The sequence below is a fragment of the Motacilla alba genome, chromosome 13, assembly GCF_015832195.1.
Source record: "Motacilla alba alba isolate MOTALB_02 chromosome 13, Motacilla_alba_V1.0_pri, whole genome shotgun sequence".
In the NCBI taxonomy this organism is placed as follows: Eukaryota; Metazoa; Chordata; class Aves; order Passeriformes; family Motacillidae; genus Motacilla; species Motacilla alba.
In genome coordinates this window covers 4742392-4768762 of record NC_052028.1, presented here as the reverse complement: position 1 = coordinate 4768762, position 26371 = coordinate 4742392, and the positions used below count along the sequence as shown (strand labels likewise).

The following is a 26371-nucleotide window of genomic DNA, read 5'->3' as shown; positions in this document are numbered from 1 at the left end:
TGATTTTCTATTACACTACCCATGTACATTTTACAATACTGCATTGATCAATAGATTTTTTTTGCTTAATTTAACTTTTCTAAAATCTTATTTCTTGTAGATATTCATGTGCTGTCCTTGGGTTTGCTTTAAGTCCGTGGTGCTGTGCTAGGTCTGTCATCCTAAGGATGAGAAACACAATGGGAATGCCTGAAATTCTAAAAGTAGATACAAAATTGGATCCCTTTCTGTGCTGAAAACTTCAAGCAGTGGTTTGTTCTGTTTTTAGGGAGTTTTTTTTGGAAGATATTTTAAATTCTTTCATTTAAAGTTTGGTTTGTTCCTTGAACTGTGGTAGCCTTTGTTTAGCTCAGGTGTTCTGACTCCTTTCCAGGTGTGCCAGGCTGCTGGTGTTCCCTGGGCACGGGCACTGCGAAGCTCTCAGCAGAGCTGCTGCAGCTGCTCCAGGTGCACATTAACCCTCCCACTCACTCATTTTGGTGACAAGATGTTTTTTTACCTTTCTTTTTCTTTACCTTTTAACTTTTATATATCCTCAGTACTCTTAGCATGCATACTTGTAATTCCTCAAGTCTGGTAACTTACCATAACCCTAATAATTTTGTTAGGCCAGGAGACCAAACATCCTAAAGACCTCAGATTAGAAGACCAAAAAACCCTACCCTATCTTGGGAAACCAAGGGTGTCTCTAGAACATATCCTGTAAACTGGAGATTTGGCCCATCCAGGGAGAAATTCCTCAAATGGGAGAATCACACACCATTCATCCAGGCCTCCCATTGGGGCACCCTTGTTGGATGTGCTAATTTGTAAAGTCTTTAAATTGTGCACCCCATCCATCGTGGGTGTGCATTGTGGCAATTCCACCTTGGTGAATTGGGGCACCATAAAGGTCCTCATTAAAATACTGAGGTAAAAACCCCTTGACCACATCTGGCTCTCAATTTTTTAAAACCAGGAAAAGGCATCAATTTCAGTCCAAAAAGTCAAAAATCACAGGGAGCTTTCAAAAAAAGGAAACCCACCCCTTAACAATAATGGACTGGGATTCTTGCTGTGGTGAATACACAAAGGTAATGGTTGGTTTCCACCAGTGATTATACTGTTAATGGAGCAGAGCAAAAACCCCTCAGCTTATACAGCTGGAGCAAATGACCTTAGTTTTAACAATGCTGATGTTCCTAAAGCACCTCCTGCCGTCTTTTTTTCTGTTTTTCTTTTTCTTTTTTTCATGGTGGGTGGGAGAGAAGTGCATTTTATTTTGTTTCTCATTTCAATATACATTTTATAGTATAGCTTAATTCACAAATAGAGGAGTAGATAGTACATGAGAAATAATTGCAGCTATCCAAAGTAAATATTTTTAGGAAAAAAATTGTAATATCTTTGGGAAAATATGTTATGTTTCAATCTATGCAGAAAACATGAGATTTAAACTTTTTATCATAAATCATGCTTAAAAGGAATTTTATGCATTAATTATCTACAGTATCCTTTTGTTAGTACCACCTATATTCAAAGGGAAAAAATGTAATTACATGGCCAGTACATCATTCTTTTATAACATATTCTCAATTACAGGGGATTTATACCATTTCTTTTCGGACTTACTAGCAGTTGGTAAAGATTCCCTAATTTGCTACATAGTAAATGTGCTATATAACATCCTCTCTCTATTGGAATTTCATAAGAGGAAAAAAAAACCAAAAGTGAAAAAAAAAAAAGAGAAAGGTTTTTATAATGAAGAGGTTTCTATTCACTCTGCTACTGGAGTGGGGGAGACTAGCAGTCTAAAAAAATCCAATTATGTGTAATTTGTGTTATTGCTAATGTAACTGTTATGAGTAGGATTTGAAGCTGAACCCATGCAGAATGCTACAGTAAAATACAGCTAATATATTTCTGGGAGAAAAGTATTCCGACAGTTTAAACTGTGCTGACGTTTATAATCATAAAGTTTCTAATAAAAAAGGGTTCAGTGGGATAAAATTTCCTGAGCAGGAGTTTGTATAATATTTAGAAGTAGGGATTTGTCTGCTGAGGAATTCATGAAGCTTCTTCTGCAGTGTGGTTGTACTTCTCAAATTCATAGTAATCCATAAGTGTAGAACCAGCTAGGATTTTAATAAGACACATAATACCAGGATTAAACATTACTAGATTCCTCAAGCAATGCATTTTCAAAAACAAATCAAAGGTAACCATCTGGTAAAATTTCTAGTCAATGTAACAATGACTGTGATCTGTCAACCTGAATCTTGGTGTGTTGTTTTTCTTTTTTTTTTTTTTTTCATGTTGATATGTTGATTTGACAATTATGTAGATTTAGGTAGCCAATGTTCTCCTTTCTTCTTGTAAGGAAGGTTTCTTTTTTAACATGGGGGGCTGGGGTATCAGTCCTGTCTCTGAAAATTTCCCATCCCAAATCTTGATTGAGTTGCTCTGTCAGTAGTGCTCTAGGTGCTCTGTCTTCCTTTGGGATACACAAAATACTAGTGCAAAAGCTACCATTGAATTCGTGCAGTTCTAGGGTTGAGAAATCAAACAGCCCAGTGTTGGAGAGATCTAAGCTAGATCCAGCATTTCACAGAGGCACAGCATGTTTTGTGTACCCATGTGAGGTGTTTCTCAAGTGTCAACATTTAACTTTACTTGAAACATTTCTTTTGCTTCCTTCTTAATGTCACAGTAAGCATGAAAACTCTGTAATGTTTGCCTTAACTGCTGAGGCTGGCCAAAGGAGGCACAAGTAAGCCCAGTCCTTTGATTTCACTGTTATGTTTCTGATTTGGAGCTGTATGTTATTTAGGCCAAGGGTTGTGCACAGTTTTCATAGAAATAGGCTGAGACAGTTGTCCTGAGTCATTTTAAGGAATGGTGTCAGTGTCATGCCTGCCCCATTTCTATCAGGCATTGCAATGGAGGGTGAAAAAGCTTAAGCAAGGAAAAACTAGAAATTATGCAGTTTTTTTCCCCCTAAAATTCTGTTGCTCACTTTTTCCTCCTAAATAAAGTAAAAACTCCCACTGAGAAATCCTGACTGCAGAATGCTTTCTCTCTCTCAGGGTGCTCTTCAGGCAGGAGGCACGCGGCCTCAAACATTGGCACACTCACTCACTGTATGTAGGTAGCTTTATATAAACCAGATTGAAAATACACTTTTAAGCCTCACAACTTCTGTTCAAGCTCTTCATAATCTGTCAGCATTAATACCATTTTCTCTTTAGATTTGGTTTGGATTTCGTTGAAAACGTTGCCCAAAGGAGGCTGGGGAAATCTCTGTCCCTGCAGGCACCTGGTGGAGCCCTGGGCAGGTCAGTGCTGACCCCAGCAGCAGCAGCTCTTGGAGGTTATCTCTGGAGGGTCCTGCTAACCTCAGTGGTCCTGCAGTTCTCTTATCTCAGCTCATTCAGTGGAAAAGGAAGCAAGAGGAGGATTAAGTATCAACAATAAAATAAATCAGAATCCAAATCAACTGGAAGTATTTCCATTCTTTTACAATACTCTTATGTTAATTAATTGTTGTGTACCTGGTGAAATCTTCCCTGCTCTGTCAACTTAAGCTTGAAGTTGTTCCTTTTCTAGTGCTTCTCTGTCATCTTGATGAACAAAATTTTTATGTGAATTTGGTGACCTCTGATTTTCTACTAACCTTCATTTCTTTAGTTCAGATTTTTTTTGTTGTACTTGCACATACTTTCCTTGGTCTGTACTTTTCTTTTTCTGCTATGCCATAGGTTTTTTTGAATTAATAATACTGTTTTGCAATTCCTAGTCATGCGTCTTAATTTTAACTTTTAAAAGTCTATTCCATCATACAAAACTAGCAATGCTGGGCTTTTTGGTCATGTCTAAAGACTGTGCTGGGGAATCTCTCGACATCCTGAAGTGTTTTCTCTCTCTTTAGGCTCTGCAAGGTTTCAGAGGCAAAGAAAATAGATTTACACAGGACTTAACCCTGTACCCTCCTATTGAGACAACTTTATTTCCTTTATTAAGAGAAATCAAAGAAACAAATTTCAAAATGGAGTAAGATCCCCCTTCACAAACAGCAGGTGGGGTTTTTTGGTTGTTGGGGGTTTCTTTAGTTCTGAGCACACTGATATATTACAGCTGTTGCAACCATCCCACAAGCTTGCCCAGTCCCTCTGGCCTGTCCAGGGCGATGCTTTTGAAGATGGATAGATGGATTCTTTACTTCCCAGAAGGACACAAGATTACCTATCTCACAGCCATGCCTTTGTACTAAATGTCCTTGAACTTTTGCCACTCTGGCCCTTCAGGAGGTGCCTAGTGTGGGCTGGTGTAGCCGTGATATTTTATGAAAATCCTTTTGTCAGGATTTTCTTCTCCTGAGAAGCTGAGAGGCCTCAGCTTCAAATTGTAAACAATTATTATCTTCTGCTGTGGAATGCAACAGGTGCTTCCTTGATTGGTCCTTGTTGGATGTTTCTACTTAATAACCAATCAAGGATGCAGCTGCTTCAGACTCTCTGGTCAGTCACAAGGCTTTGTTATTCATTCCATTCTATTCCTGTCCTGCCTTCTGATGCATCTTTCTCTCTGTTCTTTTAGTATAGTTTTAGTGTGGCATTTTTAATATAATATATATCATAATATAATAAACCAGCCTTCTGAAACATGGAGTCAAGATTTCTCCATCTCTCACCCTTGTCCTGGCTGCCCTGAAGATCACAGGCTGGCATGGAGGGGCTCTGGGATAGCTCCAGCAGTTTTCTGGGATCTCTTACCTGCGCTCTGCAGTTCTTGTTCACATTTAATCACAAACTCTGTGCTACTGACATGGTGTGCTGGATGGTGTTACTTACCACATCTTGGTGTGAAATGAATCCATTACAAATCACTTAAGTGTATAGACCATGTAATTTGTTTTCTATTCTTGTTATCAGTTCAGGGGAAAAAAAAGGACTCAGGCAAAAATGTCACAGAAAATGGGCTGTTGTTAATGACATTGCTGTCTGGTTATGGGAACTGGGAAAATGACTGATACTGGTGAATTTACTTTAATGTCTTGTGTCCAAGGTCTGGGATGATGTGTGCATGACAGGTGTGTCAGGAATGGAGCATCAGGAATGGAGCTCTGGTTTCTAGCATTTCTTCATGAGTTTCCCTGTTCTTATGGGTTGTATCTGGGAGAAAAACCTAAAATATGGACAAGCAGGAGTGGTAATGGGAGCAGGGGGAAAGTGAAGAACAGAAAAGGAAAGGATTTAGAAGATTGGCAGAGAAAATATCGGTCTGAACAGGCGCAGAATAGAGCAGGAGATAAGGCAGAAAAGGAACGTGGTTGTGAGGCTGTTGAAGGAAGGATTTATCTCACCAAAAGCAATACAGTTTGTCAGTCTCTGTATTTGCTAAAGCTCATTCAGTATTCGTGATGATATATGGAAATAATAGTAGAGGGAAGAGGAACACTTAGAGTGTGAGACTTTTCCTTTCAGCTGTGTTTATTTAAATGAATGGGAAACCCTGCCATGTGGTAGACTTCTCAGATGAGCTTCTTACGAATTACTTAGTACTCCATAACTTAGTACTGATGCAGTAATTCTTTCTCTAAAAGCAATTATTTGTACGTATGAAAGTGTCAGCAGCCTGTGATGTATTACAGGCAAGTGCAGTGTGCTGCTAATAGAAGTTAGTCTGCCAGATTAGCGAGGCAGAGCAGTATGAGAACTGGTGTGACCTATTTCTGCATTTCTTATGGGAATTCAGAGGAATCGTTGCAAGAGAATCTTAGACCCCGCCATTGCTTTCATAATAACTCCCAAGCAGTGGGATATATAAGATACCAGCTCACATGGGAAGAGAACAATAAACAGGATTTGTGTGTATCACTTGTAACTGTAGCTGTCGGGAATATTCTTTCTGATTTCATTTCTGCTTCTCATTTTCAAGAGATTAAGTTGTTGTTAATATGTTGACAGCTGCTGCTTTATTTATTTTACTCTAGTATTTGTGCTACAAATTTCATCTCCCCTTCATTGTCTGTGTTGTCTAGAGTGAAAATAGTATTTTATGAGAGGCCTTTTTTGTGTAATGCATTTCTGTATGTATTTCAGCCACATGACTGAAAAAGTACCTGCTTATGTAGTCTAACAGAAACTTTCATAGATGGGAGCCAAGGTAATAATAAGGTAATAAATGAATACACTGCTACTGTTGTAGCTTTTTAAGGTGTTTTCAGTTGCAAAATATGAATAAAGTACAATACTACTAGAGGTTTACAGATTTTAAAAAGCAAAGCCAAGCCTATCATAAGGCCAGGTGGAACTGTGCAGCAGGGTTATGTGTTGCTTTTTAATTCTGCAATTTTTCAATGTCTTTTATTTTTGCCCCTTTCCCTGTTGCAGGCTTCAGAGTAGTGAATACTGTAGGTGGAGGTCTGGTGGCACATCTCTGATAACTTTTGTGTGTTTCTGATGCTTGATGGCAGTAGAGAAATGAATCAGGATAGGGAAAATTCTTTGGGATTAATATGGGGTGAAAATACATTTGAAAAACATTTTAAGCATCTCTTAATTAATTGGGAACTCAAAAATAGCTGGAGAAAATGCCTTCCAATCTCCACATGATTAAATAATCCTTAATGAGAAGTAGGTCCTTCGTTAGACACTATGTCTGGCTAATTGAAGAAATCATTTCTGAATACACTCCAGAGCACAGGAATGAGTGAGCATGGCCTATACATGAAGATGTTTGCCTTTTACTGGTATTTACAAGTTGCTAAATGAATCCTGTATAACTGGCTGTGCACAGCCAAAATAGTGTTGTGGTAATTGTACTCTATAACTTGAGGGGTTATTCTGCTTCAATGTAAAATTTTAAAGTTCAATGTATTTTTTGACTTTATTCTCTGCAGATCATTTTTCTGTGATTAATTCATCATGGCTACTTAGATATGTAGAATCTAAATACTACAAAACATTCCTTTTTGTTATATTTCCTGGATATGAAGCTTGTCTTAGAGCCATAAAATGAAAGCTCATGTGCATTCTGAAGGATAAAATATTTCTTTAGCCTGGCAGTGAGCAGAAGTGACTAAGGGCTCCAATACAGCACAAGATTGGAAATCCTGAAGTTAGACAAATGTGAGAAACACCCCCAAGCACAATCTCTGGTTGAAATTGAGATTTATTTTTCTTCCATGTCTGTGCTTTTTGATCAGAAGGAATTGCCTTTGGGTTTCCTTTCTCCCTTGGTTGTTTTTGTTTAACTGAATTCCACTTCCTTATTTCTCCCCAGGATTGTGTGGATTGGAGCACGCAGCATGTATGAGGCTGAGTGTGATTTGGTCATTTCTGTGTTCATGTCACTGTGGTTCCCTCAGTAAGCAAAACCCTGCAGCTGGTGGGGAGACAATGGTGGGCAGCAAATCCTGAGAAGTCACAAACTGGAGAGAATGTTTTGAACATGAGCATGTCCCTTTGCCTGTCATTTGGCCAGTATTTCCACTGGGAAAGTCCTTGATCTGGTACAAAAATGTGAGGTTGAAGAGGAGAAGCAGTCATTTTCCTCTGTGAGGGCTGAGATGATCACTGAGAGTTACAGTTATAGAGTACAATCACCAAGACCATTGCAGGTACTGGATTCAGAACACTTGTGCTAGTAGTTAATAATACAGATGTATTGGAAAAACCATTACAGAGGTTAAGAAAAATTCATAACCACCACAGGCTGTCTGGTATTTCCCTGTTGGAAAAGAATGCAGGGGTGAGATTGAGAGTTTAATATCATACAAGCAGCAGTTAAACCAAGATGCTTATTGAAATAGAATATAATTACCCTGTTGCAACAATGCTAGAATGTAGCCTTACAAAAAAGGAAAATACTGCAACACAAAACAACACAAGAGAGAAAAACCAAGCCTTGCATATCCAGGGGAATGCAGTGCCCGTGTTTGTCAGGCAGGGAAATGGGGCAGCAGAGCTATTTTACTTTCCTTCATGAAATTGGTGCTTGGTACCAGGGGTCACATTCCAGAGCTGCCTGGGCAGGGAAGGGAAGAGCACTGGGCAGCATCACCTGCAAGGTGCTGCCTTCCCTTGCCTGAAGGGGAATAAGCTCCTGCTGTTAATTACCTGTTAATGTGCAAAGGTTCTTCCTAGAAGGAGGAATTGCCAGGCCAGGGAGACTTCGGTGCTTCCATTTCTCCTGCAGCAAGAGGAAGCCCCTTTGGAGCAGCTGAAAAGGCAGCCAGAGGAGGGGGTTTCCCTCACTGAAGGGATGTCTGCGATTCTGACGGGGCTTTCTCTGCCCTACAGCCAAACTGTCAGTTCTGGCTGGCTCCTTTCCTGCCCTCATGACCTTCTAACCTTCCTTTGGCCTCTTCATGCTGCTACTTTTCAGGGTTTCCTCCTTTGGCTTTTCATGGCTACATGCCTCTTGCATAAACTGGTGCTCTTGCTCAGATCAGGTCGGAGAGGAGCATGGCCACCAGAGCTGTGTCCTGTCCCTCCCTCGTGTCCCCTGCTGTCCCCAGCAGCACCGCGACTCCAGCAGTGCTGTGGTGGGCACAGGGAGACCCAGTACAGGCAGCTACAGGATTGTTTGTTGTGGTTGTGCTGCTCTTTGGTTTCATTCTGTGTCCATACTGATGCTGGGTGCTTCTCTGAGGTGAGCATCCCCTAGCAAAGAAGGGGCAGCAGGTGGTTCTGTGCCTCTTCTTTCAAGGAAATCTCTCCTTTATACGGTGACTGGGTTCTGGTATTGCTTGGTAATAAGAAAATACTCTGATGAACATGCATCGCAATCGAAGCAACCATTAATGTACTAATTATCTGGTATTTTTATTGACATGCGAAGCAGAACTGTGTCTGTAGTTCCTCTCACCTTCACACACCAACAGATTTCTGTTACCATTTTTCCAGTCCAGCTCTCGTACACATGGAAGTGTGAAGTACAAGCAGTGCTTTGTGAGAGTGTTGAAAAGGTTTTCCTTCAGGGATCCCAGAATAATAGGGGCAGTCAGTGTTTCTCAGTTCTCATTTGAATGTAGTTTTGCAAGTGTTTCATTCTGAAGAAGTTCTTACTGATCTGTGGAAATAAACATGGATACTCTGTCCAGGTTCTTCTGGTCCTGGTTGCTGAGATTACTTCAAAGTAGGTAAACCTGATATTTTGCATGAACTGGGGATTGCAGGAAGTATGAACCAACCAGCTGTAATTTGATAATAAGGCTGCTTTCTATTCTGAAGTGTTTTGGCAAACACTAATTTAGTTTGAAAAATAAATAAATAAACAAAAAATAATCAAGCGACTGATTTCCTGATATCAAAATTGCTTCCTATAACAAGAGTCAAGGATTCTCTTGAATACAAGGGACTTTAACGATGTCTGGCTTGGTATTAAGATAAGTGTTTATATTCAAATGCAGAAAGAAGAGTTGCTCTTAAAGCTGCCAGTTTAATGGCTTCGTCTAATTGAATTCTTGTTTAATTCTTAGGATGAAGAAGTGATTGGCTTAGGTTAATTCAGAAATCGTGCAAAAGTTACTCTTTGAAACCATTTTAGGATTTTATTTTCACATTGCTAATTAGCATTTTGAACACTATACATGCTCTTGATTCTAAATGAACTAAAAAAATGAATGCCAAGTTAAATTTGCTTAAGTTTGGGCCTGCACCTGTTTAATCATTCAGTCAGAAGATGTACATGGGTTTTACTGCATTTAAAATCCCTACTTAATTATTAATACTATTAAAATGCTATTAAAACATAGCGAGTTGCTAGCAGCCCTTTCAAAAGGTGTTATTGGATCTTTAAAAAAATGGGGTTAAGTAAAAGAAGTCAGGATTGCATTCTGCTCACTTCACTTTGGTGCAGTGAAGCCTGATACTGGTTTCAGGGGGAAACATTGCTGCCCATGTCTGTAGAATTGTCTAATACTATGAGAAGAGCACTGGTGATAAAGTTTCTAGTACAGTAGCAAGAGCAGGGAAAGGACAGTGAGATGGTAACTTTAATTACATGTATAAATTAAACTCTTTGCTAGAGTCCTGTGATTGAAACTCATTACTCTAACTTTATTGTTTGTTGTGAGTGTAAACTACAACCCAATTAAATTAGAAAGGGTGGTTTGATAGATGCTCACAATCTGTGGCTTTTGAAAGGGGAAAGAACCCTGTCAGACAGTTCAAGATGATCTTGTTGGCTGTGCTGTCTAGTCTCTAACCCAAAACAAGTTAATGGATTGAACTCTGCAGCAGAAAAAAAAAATAATTCTGTGTTGCATGGGATGGGATGTACTGAAGCCTTCAAGAAGTTCTGTCTCATTTTTTCTGTCTGCATGGAATTCTGCTGTGTGTTTTCTTATGAGTGGGTATGACCTTCCCAAAGGGACACAAAAATGAGTCATTTGGGATGTCACCATATTTCACAATGGGCAGGATCAGCTCTTTCTGAGCATGAAACTCTGATGTACCCCAGTATCTTCTACCTGGTTGGACTGGCCATGTCATTCTTAGATATTTTTTTTTTTTAATATTTTTTGTTTGGTTTGGTTTTGGGGTTTTTGGGGTTTGTTTCATTTTGTTTTGTTTTTTTGTTTTTTTGGTTTTTTGTCTGTGGCTTTTTAATGTTAACTGCTACAGAGTGATGCTGGCTTTTCTCTCAGCATGTTCATTACACCATTACTGAACAGGTTCCCCTGGGTGGCTCCAGAGCCATATTACACCTTGTGAGGTCCCTGTTTGTACCATGGGTAGGTAGGTCCTGCTCTGTACGGATGATGTATGGGCTCTGTAGATACAACACTGAGTTTCACACGAGTAATTCCTTTGAAAAGATGCAAGATGTTGTCAAAGCCTTGTACCAGAATGCTATGGAACACTGACACGTGCAGAGTCAGCTCTTGCCCTCCTTTTCTTTCTCAAACCTGTGCTTGTGCTGACACTGAACTTGTGCCTCATCACTCTCAGTCATTAAGGTTGGTGAGGAATTACTTGAAAACAGTTACCTCATTCCTTCACTAAATCCATTTCTAGTCTCCTTCTGCTGGAGACTAATACCAATCCTTATGGTTAAAAAGGTATTTGAAGTCCAGATTTCCCTCTTGTTAGAGAAAAGCATTTCTGAAAAGTGGCTGCACTCAGTGATCAGTTCATACAGGGTTGCTCTGCAAACAAGGTCCTCCTTAGGGTATGATGACCAAATTTTGACCTTGATCTTTGTGTCTACTCAAAATATTCATCAAAAGAAGTTGCAAAAGGCTTCTCTAGTTTTAGCCTGCCAACAATAATTGAAAAATGTAATTTGTCTGTCTTCTGAATAACTTTGATACGCTGACCATGTGTTCTGTACATGAGTTTTATTTGTAGTGGTTTGAATGCTGCATTAATTTGCTTGAGAAATAATGAACTGCAAACACTTCTATAATTGCAAAGTGCTGCTGTAGCATAGACTTATCTATCACTGGGGTCCACCTTCTCCAGCATGTCCTTATCCATGGGCCACAGTGCCTTCAGGGAAGGACCTGCTGCTTCACAGCCACAGCCACGGATGCTTTGAGATGTACCTGCTGTGCTCTGGGCTTGGCTGTGGCCACAGGCAGTCAGGGTGCCCCCACCCACTGGTCACAGGCGCTTGGACAGGAGTTCCAGAGGAGCTCCAGCCTGTCCAGCACAGGCACAGCAGCCGTGCCCTGGCCACCCGCCAGCCCAGGTGTGTTGCCATTGCTGTTATCAAAATGTTCCCAGGCACAGCAGTGAGGTGATAAGAGCACAGCACAGCAGTGAGAGCAAAACACAGCCACTAACAAGCACTGGACTCTAGCAGCCAGGCAAGAGAGCCCCATGGCAGGCACAGGAGCCTGCTGATTAATAGCCAGGCTGCAATGACAGCCATAAATTCCACCTGGCACATCCCAATCAAATCTGTCATTATCTCGAATCCTTCGAGCACCACATTGAGCACCAAAACCGACTGTCATAGTTTAACCCCAATTAAAAACTGAACCTCACACAGCTCTTTACACACCAGCGGGATGGGGGAGAGGATGGGAAGGGTAAGAGAGAGAAAACTTGTGGTTTGAGATAAAAGCGGTTTCATAGCAAAAGCAAAACCTGCATGGAAGCAAAGCAAAACAAGGAATTCATTCACCACTTACTGTGGACAGGCAAATTCATTCACCACTTCCCCAGGACAGCAGAGCCCCACAACACATTGGTGCCTTGGGAAGACAAACACCATCACTGTAAACATCCCCACTTCATTCTGTGGGAAAGATTTATACACTGAGCATGATTCCATCCAGTGTGGGGTATCCTTGTGGTCACTCTGGGTCAGCTGTCCCTGCTGTGTCCCCTCCCAGCTCCATGGGCACCCCCAGGCTCCTCATTGTTGGCTGGGGTGGGGAGCAGGAAAGGCCATGACTCTGTGTGAGCCCTGCTCAGCAGTAAGGAAAACATCCCAGTGCTAGCAAACCATTTCCAGCACAATCCAAAACACAGTCCATACCATACTTAGAGAAAATGAGCTCTACCCCAGCCAAAACTAGCACAGTCATTTATGAAAAGTGTTGCATTTTATTGCTTCTTTCCAGTCTGTAAAATTTCAAACAACTTCATTTATTTTTCTTCTAATCATGAACATCTCTGCTTCCTCAATAGATTCATTCCTCAATCCCATAATGTAAAGTATATCCATTTAAGTAGTCTTTTAAAATATGCATTTATCCCAAGCTTATGGATGGGTTTACAAAGATGATTTTCCTCATATTCTAAACATTGTCTGTTGCCCACTGCATATTTTAAGGAATTAAATTCTCCTATATGGATTTGTTTATTTTAAGGTACCTTTGGATATGTATTTAAAAGAAATGGTTCCTAGAAATGACAACAGAATTTATAGCATCTAGTAACTGTAAACAGCTCAATATTGCAATTGTGCATCCAAGAAACCTGAAAAATAAACTAATATTTTAAATGCCAGGCCTGTTTATGGCATTGCAGGCATGAAGGCAATAATTGCAGCTAAATACAGTAATAGAGCCTGTCATGGCTATAAGGCAGCTGCAGCACGAGTGATGGCCCTAAGTGCATGATGATACTTTTGGAAACAAAGCACCATGTTTCAGTTTGGGTTTGAAGGTTTTCTGACTGACACTAATGGAGGCAAGTAGAAAGGAGAGGACTGTGACAAACAGCAGAGGCCCTTACCCTGAGAGCATTTGCATTCCTCAGCCAAGGTGCTGAGCTCCACAGAGGGCACTCACACACAAGTCTTGTTTGCAGCAGGGTTGCCAGATTCTTTCACGATCAGACCCGAGTCTGGCACAGCCATTAGCCATACATTTCATTCAAACGTCTCCCCAGACCTTTGCAGTGCCCTGTGCACCCTGAGGTGCCGCTCAGGGTGCTCAGTGGGTCCATCTCCCTCACTGTGGGTCCCCTGGTCCCAAAGGATTCTCCTGGCACATGTCCCTGTGAGTGCCTGGAGTGTGTCCAGGAGGGGTCTCTGTGCAGTGGTCAGTCTGCACTGCCCAGTGCTAACACCGGGGAGCCGCAGCTTTCCTGACATTGCCATTGGGGTAGAATTCCCTTGGCAGCTGCCTCTTTGCCTCTTTTGCCCTGGCACAAGGTAAGGTTGGTGTGCGCCCTGTGTGTGGCTTCTGAACCCACCACAGCAGAGCCTTTGTCTGTATGAGCCATGCAGCATTGGCTGAGCAGCAAGTTTAGGTTAGTCCAGCATATTCAGCTGTGAAAATAAGAAGCAGCAAACATCTGACACTTAGGAGGAAAAAAGACAATATGAACCTCTGAAATCCTGCCTTCCACGGAGAGAAGGCAGAGCTCATCTTTCTTTAAACAATTTGAAAGTATTTTAATGCTTATTTAATATGTATCTCTGAGTTTGTTCTCCTGTGTTACTTTTCTGAGTTTTCTAGGGCTGAGAAATTGTCCCTTCAATGGAAATGGAGTAGAGCACATTAGTATGGGCTTTACAGGCCTTGTGGAACTTCTGTAACCCAAGTAAGAACTTGACATTGTTGCTAAATACACAACGTGCACTAATTAATGTACTGTAAAATGAACTGTAAAGTCAGTTCTTCTCTCAATTGACAGTTCTCCAGGAGAGAGGGTGGAAGGTGGAGAGGCCTGGTTTTGCTTGGTATTAGCTGTACACAGCTGTTTGTGCTGCTTGTACACCTGCAATCACAGCCAAGTCCTATCTTTACCCAGTGCAGTGTTGAGTCTCTTTCTTTACATTCTTGCTGTGTAACTTGTCTCAGTCTTTTGTGCACACTTCTTCTTTAGAGTGCTGCAAAATAATGAAGTTGCTCTGATTTCGTTGCTGTGTGAGTGCTCTATCTAATCATGAAGCTGCTTCATCTTAATCTCCATTCTAAAGGGCTTTTTCTTTATAGCAACTACCCAAGGAAGACCTACATACAATCTCTATTGGAAGCTTGCACATCATTCCATTGCTTCATGAAGAATTTATTAATTTTATAAAGTATGTCTAAGCAACGCATCAGTAATTTATGAAGCTTTCATCATCATTTTTGCAGACTGAGGGCATGTGGGAAATATCATTTGTGCCACTGGAATGATGTTCAGAAAACAAAAATGAATACATCCACCAGGCTATGTTACAGCTGTTTTCTACTGCTCCATTTTGGCTGCACTTCAAATATGGAAATCCTTTGGATGATTTGTTCTTGTGAATGTAATATCTGCACAAAATGAGAGGAGTGCTTTTTACATCTTGTTGTATGTTTTCCTTTATTTAAGGGCAAACTTTGGTGGACTATTTAGTGCAGAGTAACTGGAACAGGGAACTTTATTTGCTTGCTAGTCTGTTGGCATTCTTACACCAATGTCAATCCTCTACCTCTTTTTCCAAGTCACTAAAGCCACACAAAGTGCCCAGCATGGCCAGGTGATGCTGTGCTGGGGCCCTCTCTGGTCCAAGGGGAGATTTTTGGGGTCCCTGTTTCCCAGCTGAGCTCTACGGCTCCCACCTGGACCTCTGAGACACAGCGCAAAGTTATTTTGTGTGGATGAAGTGAAGGAAAGACAATACAGTTCTGCTATCAGCTGTAAATTCATCTCTCTGGTCTGAGGCACACTGGTTTTTACAAGGTCAGCATCTGATAAATTTGTGTTTGGAAAGAAGGTGCCATTTGTGCCATTTTCAGTGAGCAAGGGAAGAAAAGCTAAAGATTCCCTTGAAGCAATTAAGCATTTCTCATTAGTTAGTTGCCTGGATTAAGTCTTTGAAGGAATTGATTTATAGACATGCTCGTTCACTGGTATTGCCAAGCAATCATCTTGAAAAAAGAAAAGAAAAATATATACAGTCTTTTTTTGCTCTGATTCTTCTTTTATGTGCTATGGAAAACATTAAGATTATTTCCTTGAAGATCTGAGCATTCTGGACTTGATTGTGGAATTGGTAGGGTGTAAACTATTAAACCTCCTGCGTTTTAATTTTAAAGGGCCATTGCACTACTATTGTCATTTAGATATTTCAAAAATTTTCTTTCCAAACCTAAACTTTCAGTTCCTGATTATTTGGTGTTTACTACACAAAGGCTGTAACTTATGTGCAATAATTAGAAGGTTGATTGTTCTCCAACTGAAAATTTAGGCACTTGCTTTTCATTTACTGACATTTCTTTGGCAACACTGTCAAACTCCTACCTACTCTCTGTAGGCAAGTGATAAATATGCAACGTTGACAATAGAGCTATTTTAAAATGTAACTTAAACGGTACCTATAGCAAACTGACACAAAAACTTCAGTGTTTACATGCACTGAGCCCAGGCTTCACTCCTGGAAACTTCTGTTGCACAAGTCAGTAAGAGCACATTCAACACATTTTCCATTGAGCTGGGAAAGGGCTTCCTTTCCTTTATTTCACCTTGACTCTAAAAAACAGAAACTTGGAAGAAGTTGTTGTTAGAGCAGGTTTCATTTGATCACAAGACTGAAAAAAAGTATGCATGAAAGCCATCTGTTGATAATTGAAACAGTAATAACTGTTCCTAACACTTCAGCTGGATTATACTAATAGAGATTTTGAGAGAACATGCAGATAGGTGAAACAGGTTTAGAAGCAGGGATATTTATCCAACTAAAGCAAGCTTGTAAAATATCAATTTTTATAATTCGTTTTTTACATATTCAAATAAAAATCCCAGTGAAAATAGATGCCATGTTAGAAAGATGTCTTTGAAGTTTCCTTTATTTTCATCAAAATAAGATATAGTTCTAATGGCTCACATATTCTGGCTGAATGTGTGTAAATATATGCCTTGAAAATGTCCAGTATCTGCAGGAATATCCATACAGGAACCAAAATACCCATTTCAAGCTATTCTTTAATATCTTTTTAGAACATATGTTTTGCACTAGATTGTAAAGAGCTGACAAGTAGCCACTTGGTATAGAAATCCCTAATTATACATTAAAAAGCTTAATAAGAGAAAAATTCTGAAAGTGCTCAGAGATGATCTTGTGTTCATGGCTGAATGAATATCCTTGGCACCAGTGATCTTCAGTTCACTGAAAGGGGAAATCAGGAATGCTAAATAATTAGCTAAAGGTGCTCTGCAGATTATAGATTGAATGCTTGTGATACAGATGTACCCGCTGCCTGTGTTGCATTGTTAATGAGCATTGCAAATAAGTCATATAAATCGTATTTTTAGCACAGAAAGTGTGCGCAGGTCACAGGTTTTCTGCATCATGAATTATTTTGATTGTGATTGGAAGTGGTGGGTGTGTGGAATAATTTAGAGGTATTCATCCCAATGTACTCTGGTTTTTCCAGTTTCTTATGGTTGTGGGGTTTTTTTCTTCTCAAGAAAGACCAGGGTATATGGCCAAGGAAAATGAAACTAGTCACCTTTCCCACCACCTACATGTATGCTTTAAGCTGTAATAATAGAGGCGTTTTCTGTGTGGGCTGCTACTTCACTGTAAGGCAGGGTAGTTCCATTATATTTGTACTTTCTCAGGCGTTGGTGCACACATTTTAGTTTAGATCCTTTCTCTGGTTGTAGGGATGCAAACTGGAATTTCAACACGCTTTCTCTTTCAATTGCTTGTTCCCTTCTTTTAATACAATTTTTGAACTTTCTGATTTTCTTAATTAGGCTTTGCCAAGTTCCATTTAACTGTTAAAGTTATAATAACAGGGAGAAGAGTAAAAATGCACAGGAAACATCCCTAAATGTTTTTATAACATTATTTAAATATGGAGAAATTTAATGATAAGTAGTTCTATAAATGTGTAAATCTATCCAAAAGAAATCCAGAACAAAAAACTCTGACAGAAAATAACGTGAAGTACACAATATCAAGGTTAAAGTTTTAATGAAAGGATTAAAGTACTCCTAGGGGTGTTAGGTAGGCACCTATCCTATGTTTATGAGTTCTGCTATTGAGAAATGCACTCCAGGTTTACCCCTGCTGGGGAATATTTTATGTTGAAGCTGATGCCTTCATTTATATACCCACAGGATTTATATTCCCACGTACATACAAATATATCACACACACATTCTTTTACGCATTCATGTGTCCACATGAGCATCAGAAGATCACAGTTTCCCCCACAAATAATGTGACTACATTTTTCAAGGAGATTTTGACACAATCCTTGCATTCTGGATTTTTACACCTCCTGAATCCCTTGAAGACCCCAGCCAGCCAAGCCAGTAACACAGTCAGTCTGGCTTTCCCAAGGTTGTCTCTTATTTAGACTTCCTGGAAGTTCTCACCTGGCCTTTTCATACATTTTCTGGAGTTCCCTCATTGTTGGACCATTTTACCTTTTCTCCTTCAGGAAAATAATTAAAACCTTGTCCCACTCCACTGAAAACTAGTAGAGCCCAGTTGATCAGGCTGTTCTGCCTGATTTTTAATCAAGACTATAGATCCTCCCTCTGTGTTAGAAATCATGTGTTGTCAGAAGATGTTGCCTATTGGTTTTACAACGGACTTTATGAAGAGAGACTGATGCTCTGTTTGTTGTTCTGATTCTTAGACCTGATATTTTTAAAGTAGCCCTTGCAGAAAGGAATAGCTCCCTCCCTTTGCTAATGCCCTGTCATTCCTCATCAGCTTCCAATGCCAGAAACCCAAGTGGATGTTGCTTCTAAGGCTGAGCTAAAGAAATCCTCTGTGTAGAAGTAATTTTCTATGCTCACTTTTTGGAGTTTAAAAAGTAAACAGCATATGTCCAAAAGTGTGTGGGAGGCGAAAAATGCATACGCTGAACAACTTGTGTGCTTGACAAAGCATGGACCAGCTAGCTGCAGAACACAGTGCTGCTCCTGCTAGCATGTGCTTGGCAGGAAGAGAATAACCTCAATAGAGTGTGGGAATCATCGGCATTCCAATGGAATGATTCTGAAATCATAAATTCATATAAAGAAAATGTCATTTTTTTCCCCTAAAATATTGTTTCTGGATATTTTGCACATGGGTTTGTATCTGATGCAGTATACCTACTAAGATCCATTCCTGTATTTACATTCAATCTTAACTTGAAGCTCACAGATATCAAAACAAACGCTGTCTCAAACCAGGTATATGTGCAAGTGCTCATTTATACTGGGTATAGAGATGAGATTTTTTTTTTTTCCCCTCACCTTTGGTTTAATCATGTGAGGAAAACTGAAGAGCAGTAGGTGTGGTGTCAGTGTGGCAGGCCACTTTCACTCCTTTTCATTCCCCCCCATCCCCAGATGTTCTCCTTTCAGTAATGCCCAGTTTTAGTTTTAAGCCAGCAATTTTGTTACCAGTCGGAAAAAAACTTCGGAGATATGAGGCTTGCAAGAATTATTTTCTTTTTATTTCAAAACTACTTTATTCTTAAATGCCAATCACAGGATGCCTTTTTTATTATCTTTTAAGACTATTGGAGAGGCTGTGTGCGAGTGGCACGCTCGGAGGGGTTTGGGTGGGCCTGTGCCGTGCTGAGGATGCTTTCAGCTCCTGTTTTGGGAAGGTCTCAGCCCACGTCAGCAAGCCCACACAGAGGCTCTGTGCCATCTGCTGCTCACACCGGAGGAGATGGAGATGGGGCTGCATTAGGTGCTCAGAGGAGGTTTTTCTGCTGTAGTTACTGTACTGGCAGGCTGGCCCTTCACACAGCCGAGCACATCATTAAGAAATTTGCATGTTTTAGCAGCAGGAGTGGGACAGATCAAAGGCAAGAATGATGAATGCCCCTTTGAACCAGCCAGCCCCACCCCTGAGGGCTTGTCCGGAGCCTCTCGCTCCTCTCCCGCAGACCTCGCGGTCACCGGGGCCTTACAAAACCTGACTTAATGACTTTCTGCACCACATTCGCTTGCTGTACATTAATGAGGATTTTTTAGTTGTGTTCCTGCTTTTTGTCTCTTTTAAGACTACTTTCAGTGTTTTAGCATCATGTTCAAAAGGCTAGTCAGATTTGTGTGCTCGCAGCCTCATTAAAATTCTGTTCTGCACATCCTCTGACTCACACTTTATAATCTATCAGAACACCTGTTTTCTTTACAATGGCCACAAGGCAGCTCAAAACACTGTGGTATTTAGCATTTAATAATGAGCACAAGATATGTATTTTTTGACACTTCAAATTTCCTTTAGAAAAGTGTATGGAAAAAATTCTGGTTTGAATGAATTATCTGAGTTTTCTCGTCCTCCCTCCCTTCCTCCCCACATTTCCTTATTTGAATTTTGACAAAACTCAGTAATTCTGTGGCAAATGGAGAACTGCTGCATGACATAAGGCAGTGGTCATGAGGAACTGTGGTGGAATCTATGGAGCAATCTCTTTCCCTACAGTATTAGCAGTTTTTAAATTTCTTAGGGCAGGAAGTGATTGAGATTTGTATCTACATTTAAATAAGAGCCCTTCACAAGCAGTACATTGTAACTCTACCCCTATGAGGATGCTTAGAAGCTTAAGTATATTGTTAACATCTGCCTCTTTATCATTCCATTACTTAAATCAATAGTGGGTATTGCAAACAATATTTCTTTTAGTTACAGGCTTTTAGAATTGTAGTATTTAGCTTAATATCAGCCATTTGATACAGAAGCCGTTTGAGGGCTCAGCATGGGGTGAAAAATGTGATCTCAAAGGGCAAAAGCCTGTCACTGTTACATAAGTGAAGAATCATTTCCCAGTGGATATGAAATTCTCTATCTTTAGTGCTCTAACAGAGGACATACTGCAAGTTGATTATTGTAATCCTACAGTGTTATCTCATCAGTGAGTGGATTAAGGGAGTTCTTTCTGCTGAGGGGTCAAAATAAACATTTTCATTTACTCCCTGCTGTGTCACAGACAAATAGAGGTGTTATCTAAGAACGTTTTGCCACACATGGTAAACATAAGTACAGTAATGTATCTGTGGTTCTTCTTCCAGCTTTCCACTGTCATATGGAATAGAAAGGATGCTGACAGTTAAGTCAAGAAATGGTCACTAGAAGGGGCACATGTATTATCATACCCAATGTAGAAGGTTGTTTTCCTCTCTAATAAATTATCTCACCTTGGTTTGGGCTAGTAAAGTTTCAGGTGTGGGATATTGCATGTCATTTTTAGCAGGAAAGTGAGTTCACTGCCTCAGCTGGTCCAAGAATTAAGGCTGTTGTAAAGTATTTCAAAGGAGTGAGTTAAAAAGATAGGGAAATAAATGTGCAGGTGAAGGAAATAAGTATCACAGGCAGATTTAACATCCTGCCTGTTGGAGAACAAAGTTTCCATGGAATCTCGTGCTGAAGAAGGCATTATGCATAAGCTGTTTATCCTATATACTCTTCCAGGAAATTTTCATAAAATACCATAAGGAGAAGTGATTTTTCTTTTCCTGATAAACGTTGTTCTTTTTAAAAACTGCTGCTCCAGGATGAAACCTCCTTCTCTGAATGAAATGATCACAGGGTGCATTTCAGTAGAGGAGCTGTTCTTGGTAAGCCAGCAGCCAAATTGTGTGTGGCATCAGAGCACTGGGAGGATCAAGGATGGCAGCAAAAACAAGGGGAGAACCAGTATCACATGAAAGGAAAAGACCTGGAGGTGCCTGATGCAGAGGGTTCCTGAGCCTTGAAAGCAAGTGTCAGCTTAGCTCTGGTCTGAATCACTCAGCAGCTACTGCAGGGATTTTATAAATGGAGGAACCCCTCTCTTAGATGGCAGTGGACTTGTTAGCTTCCAGTAATTCTTAGAACGGATTTCTTCCCTATATGGGTTATATATCTGAAAGATATTTTAAAAATAAATGGGTAATTTTCATGGACAATACATAGAGGAAAAAAGGCAACAGAACACAAAATTGCTGGGGAGTAGTGCCAAGATTCCATAACCTGCAGAGTGCATACCTTTATTTCTTCAAACAGTGCAAAATAGAGGATGGATGTCTTGATACATAGTGAATAAAGTGCACAAAGGCAACTGAGCTCAAAATTGTGTCTCTGCAGAGGAAGAAATCTTGAGCAAATTCTGTTCTTTGTGGAAGGAACAGGATCATAACCTTTCCCTCCTAAGGTGCCTGTTGAACTTCATCACCTCCCTTCCCTGCCAGCAGAGGTCTGCAGGATGATCAACTCCAGCAAGGTTGGTGTAAGACCTCCCTGCTCAACACCTCCTGCCTCCTGTGACAGATCCTGGACTTGTGCAGGTGAAATTGCACAGGTGGAGCTTCCACATCAGTCTATAAATGACACAGTTTGGGGTTTCTTTGTCTGTGTTTTGTTTGTTTGGGGGTTTTTTGAAGGGGGACATTTTGTTTGCTTTTTTTTTTTTCATTTGTTTTGGGTTTTTTTTCAGACTGGAGCAGTTCCCCTGAGTCAGCTCCTCAGCCCCTGTGTTTGCAGTTGTGTTTGGGCAGGGCAGAGCTGGCAGGCCAGGCAGGGATGAGTGGGTATGAGAGGAGGAGGGCAGGATCTGTTTACACTGGGTTCAGCACTAGCAAAAATTACAGCATGGAACTGCACTCTCAGCAGACAATTTGATTACTGAGGCACTGCTCCAAGCACATGATTTATCCACGTAGCTCAAAACAGATAGGAGTAGAGCCAGTGTGCTAATGCAAAGTAAGAGTTTCAAATAGAGCTTAATCAGATGTGACAAAACAGAATGAAATATAGACAGAATTAAACAAAACATGTGAGTGTTGTATAAAAGAGTGAACTTAAACCACTAAACAGAATAAAACATAAAATACTGGTTACATGACACACTAAAATCTGTTTAAATGTGGTTTGCCACATGACAGGTTTCATTATATCATTCATTTGACAAAAACAAAGAAGTTTTCTCCAGAGCCTAAAAGCAGGAGTATAAGCAAGGTCACTGTGTATTAGATTTGCCAGTGCAGCAGAGCATGGCTGTGAGCTCTGGGGCTGGGCGAGCTCTGAGGACATCACACACAAGCTCCCGGGTGAGTGCTCAGGCTCCAGCAGCGGCTGGCACAACAGTTTGCTGGATAACTTCTGATGCAGGAATCAAAACTTCACCTAAGCTGATCCAGCTGCCAGCTCTTGGTCTTTCCAGTTCCTATCAGAGGAATGCTTATGGAGTACTGTGCTGGCATAAAATAAACCTTGTCAAGATTTCTCTGTGTGAGATTTATGCAGAGTGAAATAAAAGTGTGACATGGACACCTGATGCGTGAGTCTTCTGTATGAAGCATGACACTTGGCAAGAGAGACAGTGCTGAGCTCTGCAGACCTGCCAACTCGCACTCATTTGGAGTGACTCAGGCATTTTTTCCTGTTGGTTGTGTGCAGATATCCAGCTAAATAGCTCCTGAAGTTAGAGGGGGGTTTGTGCAATGAAAGACTTTCCTGAAGTATTTTTTTAGCAGTGCTTCTTTAGACATATGTTTTCCTTCTGTTCTTTAATCACAGTTAGCCTTTCCAAACATAATCTATATGGATTTTGAACATGAGTCATTAGAATACATTCTGCTTTTGTCTCCTTGTCTTACAGAAGCATAAGATGATTTGGATCATTGTTTTTTGTGTAAAGATCACTGTTTCACTGGGGAGCAGGGGACATAACCTGAACTCCAGCTTAGCAAGTCTTAGTTAGGGGAAAAGAGAAAGACAACCATATGTAAAGTCAAGAATTTATCGTTAATGTAACATAGCAGGCTAATCAAAAAATTACTGTTAGGCCACATGCAGCTGCTACAAAAAAATGAGGAAATGGTGAGAAAGCCATTACACAAAAAGTATCATTAAATAAAAAAGTAATACAAGTAGTAAATTTAAAGTTGTTGCATACACTGCTGAGCACCTACCCCTTCCTTTCTCATGTTACTGCACTCCCACTTCCCCTGGGTGTGAGGGCTGTGGATTTCAGCCTGGAGGAAGATTTTGGTGAGCCATTCCTGTTGCAGGAGGGGTATGGCCCTGCTGGTAAGGGCTCATCTTGCTCTTTGCCTGGGAAAGCACAAGGCTGCTGGTGGGGGTTTTTCATCCTTCTCACCTCAGGAATGTTTGGGGCACCCATAAAGTTTCTGATGTGTGAAGGAACACCTTGCTCCTTCTCTGCAGATCTGCAGCTCTGTGTAGCCTCTGCATTTGCTGTCTGGGCAGTCTCTCCTGTGTGTCACAGACTGTTCACTGTTTTCTTCCTTGCCCTTAAAAGCTGTTGTGCCCCTCCCAGGCCTGAACCTGTGGCATCTTCACAGAGCTGGTGTTTCCAATGTCACCCTGTGCCCTCCCTCTGCAGTCAGACTGGAGCTGCAGCATCACAGTAGGGTCACAAATATGGAATCCTGCCCAGACTGACCACTCATCACTGCATTCTCTTTAAAAATTGTCGTTATTTCATGTGACTATACAAAGCTGAGGACCTGTAACACTAATTAGACTTAGAATAGCACTTGGTTATTAAACAAAACCATCATTAGAACTAAAAGCAAAGCTCCAGTGAGACAGGACAAGGCTGGCATGGCCAGAGGCACAGGCTGTTGGGTAGCACAGAGCCTGCTACCCCACAAACACTGCCAGAGCCTCTTCTGCCCAAACACGTCAGCAAGAGCTCTGCTATCTGCTTCCCAAAGAATTGTCCATTGCTCCTGTCTTGCCTGTGTGCAGTTATTTATACTGATCAGGGGCTCATACCCATCCACCTGAGCATGATAGGACAGAACAGTCTCACAGCTCCATGGAATTCAACCGTGTGAGATTTTCAAAGAGATGGAAAGTGAATGCATATGTTTTCTTCAACTCAAATAATTTCTGAATGGAGACTGACATTAATCCTTTGGGTGCACTGAATGTAAAAACAGTAAAGGAAAAGGAAGTTTGAAATAGCAAAAATGCCGTGAAAAATTGCTATTGATCACCAGAGTGACTCTTTCAAAATCTATCACATTGAAGTTACAAAAGGAAAATCAGTCACGTTAGGAGAAGCAGTATGTCAATACAGCTGTATTTCAGAATCCTGGTGTGCCAGAACTGCTTTGCACCCTTGGTAGCAGTATCTAAACCCATGTTGGCACTGCTGCTTTAGGGGCCACTCTTTGTCATGCAACTTATTACCCTGGGAATTTTACTGTTAGGTCAGGAGTTCAGTGTGACCAGTCAAGCTTCTCTTTCTGTCAGTCCTATGGCACTGGACTAGGTAACATTTTTTTTTCCTTTAATATATATGTAAATATAATATGTAAATTATTGAGGGGAAAAATTGAAGCCTTGGAGAGCTATCGTTGGCAGCTCAAGGATTTATACAGTTTATCATTTTTATTTAGATTAGATTTTGGAAAGGAATTCCTCCCTGTGAGGGTGGGCAGGCCCTAGCACAGTGTGTCCAGAGAAGCTGTGGCTGCCCCTGGATCCCTGGAAGTGCCCAAGGCCAGGTTGGACGGGGCTTGGAGCAGCCTGGGACAGTGGAAGGTGTCCGTGCCCATGGCAGGGGATGGAATGGGATGGGCTTTAAGGACACTTGTAACCCAAGCCATGCTGGGATTCCAGAATATGAATGTTTGTGACTTTAATCAGCTTTTCTTTTTCTCCAGAGCAGTTCCTACCATTGGCCTTCCCATGAGTGTGACAGGCTAGAACACACCCACAGCTGCACAGAGTTAAACCCTGGGAGGGCAGGCTTAGAAACAGCTGCACCATGACAGGGACACACATACTTGCTTAATTTCCTGAGCACAAATTTTCTGACTTTTTTGGGGGGGATTTTTTTGTTTGTTTATTTTTAACACATCCTCCATTTGATCCATTAGGAGGAACATTAAAGCAGAATGTTCAGCTCATTAAGTTTCAGTCATGCAAGACTTTCATTCTCGGAATAAAAGCTTATGCACTTGGAAATACTTGAAAAAAAAGAGAATGTAAAACTTGAACAGTTCCAAGGTACAGTGGAATTGTGTAAAAGACTAAAATTCATTTGATAAAAAATAGCAGGTTGCATGTGCCAGGAAACATTAGGAGAGCATGCAAATGCAATTGGGTTTTCAGGCTTTTCACCAAGGTGTGGAAAGATCTGTAGCAACGTGAATCCAGGCTATTAAATACTTTTAATACCTGCTGTTATTCTTTGACAGGTGTATAAAATCAGTCTTCTGACAAATTCTTCTCCATTTTTTTATTTTGATAAAAAGTTCAGTAATTAAACTTTGCCAATGAATGTCAAATTTCAGTAAGTGGAAGAGAGAGAAAGTGCAGAAACAATCATTTATTATACAATATAATGCCATTTCATTTTCACAGAAAGTGAGTTTCACTATCTTAGAACTTAAGCTATTACTCTTTCTCTAGACATTTAAATGAAGAAATGTTTAGTCATAACAGAAACTGTTTTAAAAATCTGTATTTATTTTAAGAAAGGCATTTTTTTTCTTGTCTTATTTTCTCTATGTATCTTCTTCCCTGTTAAATAGATGAAGCATAAGTTTGCCTTTCTAGAGATTCAGTTAATTCAGTATTTTGCAAGGAAACAGCAGAAATAGCACAGAAAGTGACGAGCTGCTGCAGACAAGCCTTTTCCTAAGCATCGAGATGATGGCTCAGAAAACGACTCTTAGGAAAGATTCATTTTAATTAGTGGATTTTTTTAAAGCCATACAGTGAGGTTGATTAGCCCTACACTACAATTCCATACATTTGTGCTTTAAGAATGTCAAGAAAGCAATTGAAATTAAAAGAATTAGATACTGAATATTAAATATTTTTGATATATTAATGAAATAAGGCTGTAAGACCAGTGTAAAACAGAAGAACACAAAGGTGCAGGTTATTAGTATGCCACACATGAACGATGTAGGTTTTCTTTGAAGTTGCCCATTAAAAAAAGAGGGCTTGTTGCTTGAGCTACACGTTCTCTGAAAATAGATATATTCCTTCCAAGATTTCTCCTATTTTTGCATAAGTAAAAGCAGCTTTC

The 26371-nt window shown here is 40.4% G+C and overlaps 1 protein-coding gene across 17 annotated transcripts in view; it reads left to right on the top strand.

The window, feature by feature from the left end:
• The window catches only part of TENM2 (teneurin transmembrane protein 2), a 1086458-nt gene that overhangs the window by 701878 nt on the left and 358209 nt on the right, over window positions 1–26371 (top strand). The gene's annotated exons all lie outside the window — the stretch shown is intronic.